Below are 9,168 nucleotides of genomic sequence, written 5' to 3'. Positions count from 1 at the left end.
GAATAGATACTTTCAAGAGATACTTGTTGAAATAACCATGGATGACATTTTAACAAGACGTATTGGAAAACAGCTCTGCTAGCTACCTATAAGGACAGGGCCATGATGTAACTGCGACACAGAGACAACAGTGAGAACCTCTACCAGTGTAGGCTGCTGTGGGGAGGACGGCTCATAATAATGGCTGGAACGGAGTCAATGGAATGGTATCAAACACAAACGTGGTTTCCATGTAGTTTCTACCATCCCATCCAGCCATTATTATGAGCAGTCCTTATGAGCCGTCTGGCTTGTTCCAGAACCACGTCCCCCCACATGTTTCGTACATGACCCCTCTATACATAGCCATAGACAAGACAATGGGGATTCACAAAGGATGTTGTCATGAAACTGAAGCGAGTCACACTCATCAATCAAGCAGGACTGCTCTAACGTCACACGCACACAAATGGACGCGCACACTGATTAGCGGTTAGTACAGTACATCCCTATAGACGTCCAATTAGTGTCAAGTATTGATTTATGGTTGACTCCGCTACGCTATAAGGCATCGTTAAGCCAGTGAGATGACTCCACTGAGGATCTCCCTAACACCCATACTGCACCTCAAGGCTTTTAGCATGTTGATTCTGCCTGGGTTATAATGCATTGAAATCAAAGAGGACACGGATGGAAATGGTCATTGTGTTATGTAGTACACTTTGACGTTCCTATGTTGTGGATTTTCTCTGCTGTTTCACTTACCGGGGGGGATCGTAGCCAAAACAGAAGCACATGGATAGAACACTGGTATATTTTAAGGAACTATTCCAATGGTATCTCAGCTACTACTATTAGCGATATAAAGCTATTCTTTGCCTGGTACATACCGTACGCATATAACCCAATGGAGACAAGCTAATCATCCTAATGCCTGTCAGAAAGTCCTATGAATACATGTCTWACTATCTGCCGGTTTGATTTCCTATTCCTGGAATTGACTGGTTATCCGACTGGATGACACAAGTCATGCTCCCTACTTCAAGTCTATTAAAACAGGACCAAAGTATATTTGTCTCATAAACACACATGATTTCTCACAGGAGCCAAGCACTTGGATTGGCTACCATGTGATGAAAGCATGTTCCCTTAAACCACCATTTTTAGATCCTCCTGCTATGGCGGGCGTGTTAGTGTTAACCAATCACCCGGCGCTGCGGAGAGAGATAYCTAGAGGATGACTGACCAGCACAGCAATGTCCAAAAATAAATCTGGGTTTTACCCGCTCTTGACTATAAATACAGGTCAGATACCCTACACCTGAGATCACCTGAAACCTGACACTCGTTTAACACAGCGAACGTGGGATAATGTCCTCATTTATCACTGGGGATAAGTGCGTACCACACGTAAGGCTAAATTAATCGCTAGAACCTTCGTAGGGACATCGTTAAATCTCAGAGCTGTTTCCCAAAACCATTATTAATGTTGGACTTGAAAACGTTTGTAATCTAACGCCTGCCTCGGACCACTCGTAGAACAGCAAAGTGCATTGTTAGAGGCTTTTTTGTGTTCCCGCATCACTTTATACAGAGCAGATCTCCGGTAATTAGAATAAGCCACCTTAATATTTGTAGCCGTAGGTGGTAATATCTCTCTAGGAGCTGATCCGTCGTCAGTATTGTGGAATAATTATAATATTAAAGAAAGATTTTAATGTAGAAAGCTGATCCGAGAGCAGCGCTCCCTTTCTTTTGATCCTATCAGTATTGACACATGCGCTAACGACGCACTTAGTGACCGTTCTCTCTGCGTGGTGTTTTGGGAAACGTGTGTTACATCTTCAGCCGTTGTAGGGAAACTCGTGTTACATCTGTAGCCGTTGTAGGGAAACGCGTGTTACATCTGTAGCCGTTGTAGGAAAACGCATGTTACATCTTCAACGGTTGGAGGGAAACTCGTGTTACATCTGTAGCCGTTGTAGGGAAACGCATGTTACATCTTCAGCCGTTTGGAGGGAAACTCGTGTTACATCTGTAGCCGTTGTAGGGAAACGCGTGTTACATCTTCGGCCGTTGTAGGGAAACTCGTGTTACATCTGTCAGCCGTTGTAGGGAAACTCGTGTTACATCTCAGCCGTTGTAGGGAAACGTGTGTTAAATCTTCAGCCGTTGTAGGGAAACCGCGTGTTACATCTTCAGCCGTTGTAGGGAAACGCGTGTTTACACATTTCTTCCGCTCCGTTGTAGGGAAACGCGTGTTACATCTTCAGCCGTTGTAGGGAAACGCGTGTTACATCTTCAGCCGTTGTAGGGAAACGCGTGTTACATCTTCAGCCGTTGTAGGAAAGATGCATATTTTAAACAATCCTAGTCCTAAATTACAATGCTATCGGGAAACTGGGCCCTGGGCTGTCAGTAAGACAGAAAGACATACAAGCGTTCTGATGCCATAAAAACGCTGACTAAACCAGGCTCCATGAGAGTCGCAAAATAAATCCTCCTTTTTTTGTTTTCCTAGTAAGAGAAAGAGGGATGAAGGGAAGGAGAGAGAGAGAGGTCAAACACAAGGACATCTCAAAAGAGCAACATTTCTCCAGAAGCCTAAAAGCTTTTTCCTCTACATCACTGGCGCGTTCCTCTGTTTAATTAGCGATATCAACCGATTTCAATGATTATAACGTTTACAAATTACTTACTGGGTAAGATGCCATAAACTTCCAGCAGATTACCATCTGTTTGCGTTTCGACATTGCTATCTTAAAAGCAGAGGTGCTTTCACTCATTTTATTTTCCTATATTAATTCCCCTTCCATGGAAGGCCACCTACTGTATGATTAGTCAGCAGTGTGTTTTCACCAACTCCACAAGGCAGGGATGGGTGGCTCTTGTTCTCTTCCTTGAGGAGTGTTAACTCTTAATCTCTGATATGCGGGGCAGTGGTGCCTTCATCTGGCTCTAGGGATAGGAGGGGGAGGTTGAGGCGGCGGGTGGGTGGTTGAAGGTGGCGGGTGGGCGTCAGGAAAAGTCTATGGGGGAGACAGTATGTGTGGGTATGCATGGCTCAGTGGCTATATTGAGCTGAGCCAGGGCCGCAAATGGATCAAAGAGACCACTGGATCAGCCTCAAGCACTTGGTCACAATGTTCCTACTGAGTACGCTCACAGTTGGAGAGCATTCCAGGTTAAATAACTAAGTCATATCAGATCGGAAAAACCAAGCTGACCTCGTGAATACTTAATCCCACATCCTCGTGGAATCATGCTTCCTTTCGCAATTTTACATTTTTTTWAATTTAGCAGACGCTCTTACCCAGGAGCAACTAGGGTCAAGTGCCTTGCTTAAGGACACATCGACAGATCCCTCACCTAGATACCTCTGGGATTTGAACCATCGACCCCTCGGTCACCGGCCCAATCAGCTTCATCTGACAACTCTATACTTCTGGAACACGTTTAGAAGACTCTTGCTGTAATTCCAGTCCTGTTTTACATGGTAAAACAACCTAGTCGTACAGTACACACAGGCAAAAGCTGTATAAAGCTCAAAAGGCAATCTACTGTCAACATAGTCAATTCACCATTCAGCCTCTCATTCATCCAGTACATATAGTATCTCTCTCTCTCCACGTCTCTCTAAGAGTCTTTGTGTTCTCACTCAAATCAATCATGTGACAATGAATGTCAGTCCACCTTTACATATTGTAACACACTGAAAGGCTATGAAGGTTGTAAAGACTGGCTTACTTACTGTAATGCTCTCTATGCCTTTAGCACGACCGTGTACCTCGGACAATACAATCCCACAGATAATGTTGAAGAGCCTTGAAATCCCCTGGGAGCCAGCAGCAGGGTCCTTTCGCCCAGCCGTTACCAGAGGAAACAAAAAAAAACCCTGGGAGGTGATTCAGTGAGGGTTGGAGACCGGCTCCAGCAGTGTTGCGATCAGCTCAGCTCTGTGGGGCCTAGTGGACAGTGACAGCTGATTTTATTTTAGATGCCCCCTTCCTAAAAGACAGAGCTCAGGAGGGGTAGGGGGGCTTTTTTTAGATACCCTACATGCCTTTTACCTTAAGTCACACGGACCTAACGGAACAGACGTCCTGCACTGAGACCGGACCCGCATCCCTCGTTTCTCCGAGAGGAGGGGAAAAGACGAAGGGGTGGGGGGGGGGGTGAGGGGTAATCAATCCAATGAGAGGACCAACCCAAATAACCTCATACAGGTCCCCAAATCCAGAAATATTGACAACGATGATTCACCATTCTTTTAATATCTTTGATGATGAAATGTGTGAAACCACCCTAGGATCCCTTTTAAGAGCCACAGACAGCAGGACTTTTTACATGCCAGAAATGAAAAGTAGAAAGTGAAGGGGACTGAATAGAGGGCAGACACCTGAGGTTCAGGGATCTCCCTTGGCTGCCCGGGCCCAGATGTGGAACAGGGATACCAGATGGGCAGGAGTCCCCTCTGAGACCACACCAGAGCCGCCTGTCATAGCTCGCCCTGATGCATCAGCCATGATCATGGTATTTACAACAATCCCTCTCATATCTTAGTGTGTGCGTGTGCGTGTGGTACCGGGCCTGTCTAAGTAACCGAGTGAGGCTGCTCCCTCTTTGTGCCATCGAAGCTCCCTCCCCTTAAGTTACCGCTCAGCCTTTCTGAACTGCACCTTATCATCTGAAGATGGAAGAACATCGCCCAAGACCTGCCAGATCTCTACATTCGTTTTGTTTGTTTTCACAGCGTGTTTGAAATTCTCTTTGTAATGAAAAGCGCAATATAAAATGCATCGATTATTCTTATTCTTATTATTAAAGCCACTTGTGTTCTGGGAATCATTGAAAACATTTCCAGGAACCGTTACATAAGTGCATGCCTTAAAGCTAGAGTCCTTAGTTGCTAGATCCATTTTTGGACTTAATGATTCCCATTGATTCTTGAAGWATATCTTATAAATGCCTCATGAGCTTAGTTCAACTGTCACACACCATCAGAACTCAAAATAGCTTGCTTAACTCCAAATCAACATAAACGTAAACAAACACTGTAGAGATTTAAAACATGGTTAAAACTATACATTTGCTATCATACATTTGAGAGTGGTTAAATTTTTCCAGACCCATTACTTAGCTTTTTAGCTAAACAGGGACGGGGAGTGGGTTTTGTTATTGTTTCAATTAAGGATTCTATCTTAAGAACACACATAAATGAAATACAAGATTTGGTGACTGGAAACCTGGCCCTTTACGTGACATACAAGAAGTATCATTCAATAATTTATCATTGAACTGACATCATGTCGCAGTTAAAAGGCAATTCCGCCACTTTTCAACCTCATATTCATCATCTCCAGCACCAAACCAGTGTTTACGTACAGTGGGGTCCAAAATGATTGATACCCTTGATAAAGATGAGCAATAATAACTGTATAAAATAAATAATTAAAATACTGAGCTATGTTGTATGCTCCAAAAAATGAAGGTAGAGGTCAAAATGATTGACACCATTGAAGATTCTTATCAATAAGGAAGTCGAAAGTGTAGTATTTGGGCCCATGTTCCTAGCACGCAATGACTCTACAAACTTGTTGGACGCATTTGCGTTTCGTTTTGTTAGTGTTTCAGATTATTTTGTGTCCAATAGAAATGCATGGTAAATAATGTATTGTTTCATTTTGAAGTCCCTTTTATTGTGAATACGAATATAATATGTTTCTAAACACTACTACGTTAATGTGGATGCTACAATGACTATGGATAATCCTGAATGAATTGTGAACAATGATGAGTGCGAAAGTTACAGAGTGTCAAAGGTCATACCCCCAACACATGCTAACCTTCCCTGTTATTGGTAATGGTGAAGAGGTTAGCATGTCTTGGGGATATGGTCTTTGACCCTCTGTAACGTTCTCACTAACCCGCAGAAAGAGAAAGGGAGACAGCATGAAAGAGGGGAGTAAACTTTGCCCAACAAGAGCGAGCCCCCCCTTAAGCCATTGACCTTGTGAGAGTAGCTTCACCAKGCTAACTTCTCTCARTCAGGCCTTTTATCAAAGACTGATTAGCATTAGCTCGCTCAAGGCACCAATGTGCAGACCCTGACGTATCTTGACATTCTACCCAGGGTACTCCTGGTTCTGTTCAGAAAACCTCCAGGTATTGTATAGTCCACTAAATTCAAATAGATAGCAGTGATTGTTGTTTTCTGCCCATGCAGTGTGTACCATAGGAGGCTATTGGGAGGAGCTATAGGAGGATGGGCTCATTGTAATGGCTGGAATGGAATTAATGGAACCGTATCAAACACATGGAAAACACATTTGACTCCATTCCATAAATTCCATTCCAGACGTTACAATGATCCCTTCCTCCTATAGCTCCTCCCACCAGCCTCCTCTGGTGCATAATGTACCCCCAGAGTCAGACATAGCAGTGCATCAACTAAAGAAAAGTCTGGTTATCTCTGCTGTAGGAACCTGTTCCGTGCTGATAATCCCTCTGAAATTGCACATGGATTTCCTGTTCCTGGAGTGTCTGATGTCATAGACAACATCCCCTGGCGCTTTATCAGCTAGCTGACGCCTGCAGGCCTTCAAAGGGTTAATAATGAACGCATTTCACACATCCTGGAAACTTTTTTTGATAAATCATAGTGGAAGTGTATGCAAATTCTCTGGCAAGGCTTATTTTCAGGTCACTGTTTAGACAATAGATAATCACAGTTTATTTTGTGTGCTGCCTGTCTAGGTAGAGACTGTTGTCCCTCAAAGCACCCTAGCCCTCTGGTTCTGTTTGAGTATTGTGCTTAATGGAAGTTAATGGGAGGAAGTTAACTTTTGCCATTTAGAGAAGCCCCAAGAGAAACACTGTGGATCGATACGTGGCAATCTGAGTGACTGGAGTTTCGATTTTCCTGAGGCTAACAACATTTTTCGTTTAACAAAAATTAAGTGGTGCTTTTCTCAACGGAGCGTATCCCCTYATATTATAAAATAATATCACTACAACTGTGAATATGTTGTTTGGACCCACAGGTGTGGGCTATATAAACCAGACCCAGAATCCAGTGGGATATACAAAAGGGAGATATTGTAACCAAGGTTGTCTATTTAAAAGACAAAAGCATGCTGGTTGGGAGGTGAGGTGAGTGCTTGTTTAAAGCACAAAGCGCAGTGTGTCGTTCACAGGTCTTTATTTAACACGGTGGCTTTGGGCAAACAGCTCCTTTACCTCCTCTCACTCACTGTGAGCTGTAAATCACATGATGCTGTCACTGACATGGCACTGTCAATCGGTCAGCTCTCACAAACCCTCATCACTTACACCAACACCGGTCCGCAAAGGCCACAGTGTCTTCTAACTTTAGCCACTAGGGCTGGTTAACCATTTCACATGACCGACATGTGACATTTGAGAATAAATTTAAAAAATCTGGAAATTCAACTGCTGTGTATAGGTTGTTACTGAAACCACAACAACAACTAGGAGTAATGACGCGTGAGTGTGTGTGTGTGTGAGTGAGTGAGTGAGTGAGTGAGTGAGTGAGTGAGTGAGTGAGTGAGTGAGTGAGTGAGTGAGTGAGTGAAACACACAGTGACTTTCAACATGTCCATCATTCCACTGAACCTTTCCCCACCCACTATCTCTCTCTTGCTTTCTGTCTCTCACTCACTCTCACACACACACACACACACACACACACACACACACACACACACACACACACACACCACACACACACACACACACACACACCACACACACACACACACCACACTCACACAACACACACCACACACACACACACACACTCACACACACACACACACACACACACACACACAGACAGAAGCACCTCAACATGACCCCAATGTCACACACTATCTCACTCAGGTCATGTCCTCTGCCTTCACACGTGTAAATCATTTAAATGGAGTGAAACAGGGAAATGGGTATTTGTGGATGATTTACCATTACAGAAACAGACATCTGAGAACCTTTTTAAATACTGCACCTTTTTAGATGGAGAATACTGCACATTGCCCACGACTACTCTGTACAGCCAGTGTTACCAGTTTCAGTGGAAAAGAGAAAAGCCACAATGCAGCCACTCAGCAACTTCTCCTATCACAGTAATGGAAACACTGTTTGTGTATCTAGGGTTGTTCATTTTCTGCCTCGGATGATACTCAATTCCCAGAGTTGATMTGATCCCACACAGGACAATACAGTACATTCTCAACACACAAGCTCGTCTTCGGATTTCTCTCTCAAATACACGTAACCAATATCACATTCTGTAGCTACTATGTGGATTTGAAGAAATTCTTTGAAAGTTGTGACACCTGATTTCTGATGGAACAAAAGTCCTGGAGGAGGAAGTAAGGCAGTGCGTAATACTACAGTCATGGACTACTTACAGAGGCTGGGGTCTTGAGTTGAAGCCATGTTCTCACCAGGTGATGGGTCGCTCTTCTGGTCCAGCTGGTAGCTACTGGCTGGGGCTCTTCTGGATGTGCTGGACTGTACGGCTCTCACTTCCTGGTTAGGGAAAGAGAGGGAGGGAGGGAGGAGAGAGAGAGGAGGGGGAGGTGAGCGTATTATCAGAGGAAGCACCTGTGCTTTCCCAGAAGGGGGTGGAGATTGAGGTACAGGTCATAGCTCAATCGGCACACACACACAGGCTGGTATGCACACACACACACATGCCTATACACATACACACACACACACACACACACACACACACACAGCACCAGTCTGAAAAATGATCCACCCAGTGAGTGTTAGGTGTCATTGAACCCCTGGACACCAGTGGAACATTATCGATGGTAGCGAGGATGTCTGTGTCTGTTGACTGGATGGCAAACAAACCTCTGAACTTACAGCGCAAACACTGATGACCTTGACTGGAATGTGCAAAACAGGCATCGACTGGAAAGTTACAGCAAACATAACACTCCAGTGAATTTTAATTGGCAAATTCGTAGTGTGTGTAGCAGCTTAAGGCTCCACCCTTCAACAGAATTGTAGGTTACACAACTACCGTGTTTCACAAAATGCTATATTTTAATGCCAACCGTGTCTCGTTGTTAGTGGCATATCCTTGAGGCATATAATCTTGTGTTTTTTTTAATCAAATGTAGAAACTAGTAGACGAAGCACGCCTAGTTTTCTTGC

Source organism: Salvelinus sp. IW2-2015, linkage group LG27 (assembly GCF_002910315.2).
Source record: "Salvelinus sp. IW2-2015 linkage group LG27, ASM291031v2, whole genome shotgun sequence".
NCBI lineage: Eukaryota > Metazoa > Chordata > Actinopteri > Salmoniformes > Salmonidae > Salvelinus > Salvelinus sp. IW2-2015.
This window is presented reverse-complemented; position numbering follows the sequence as displayed.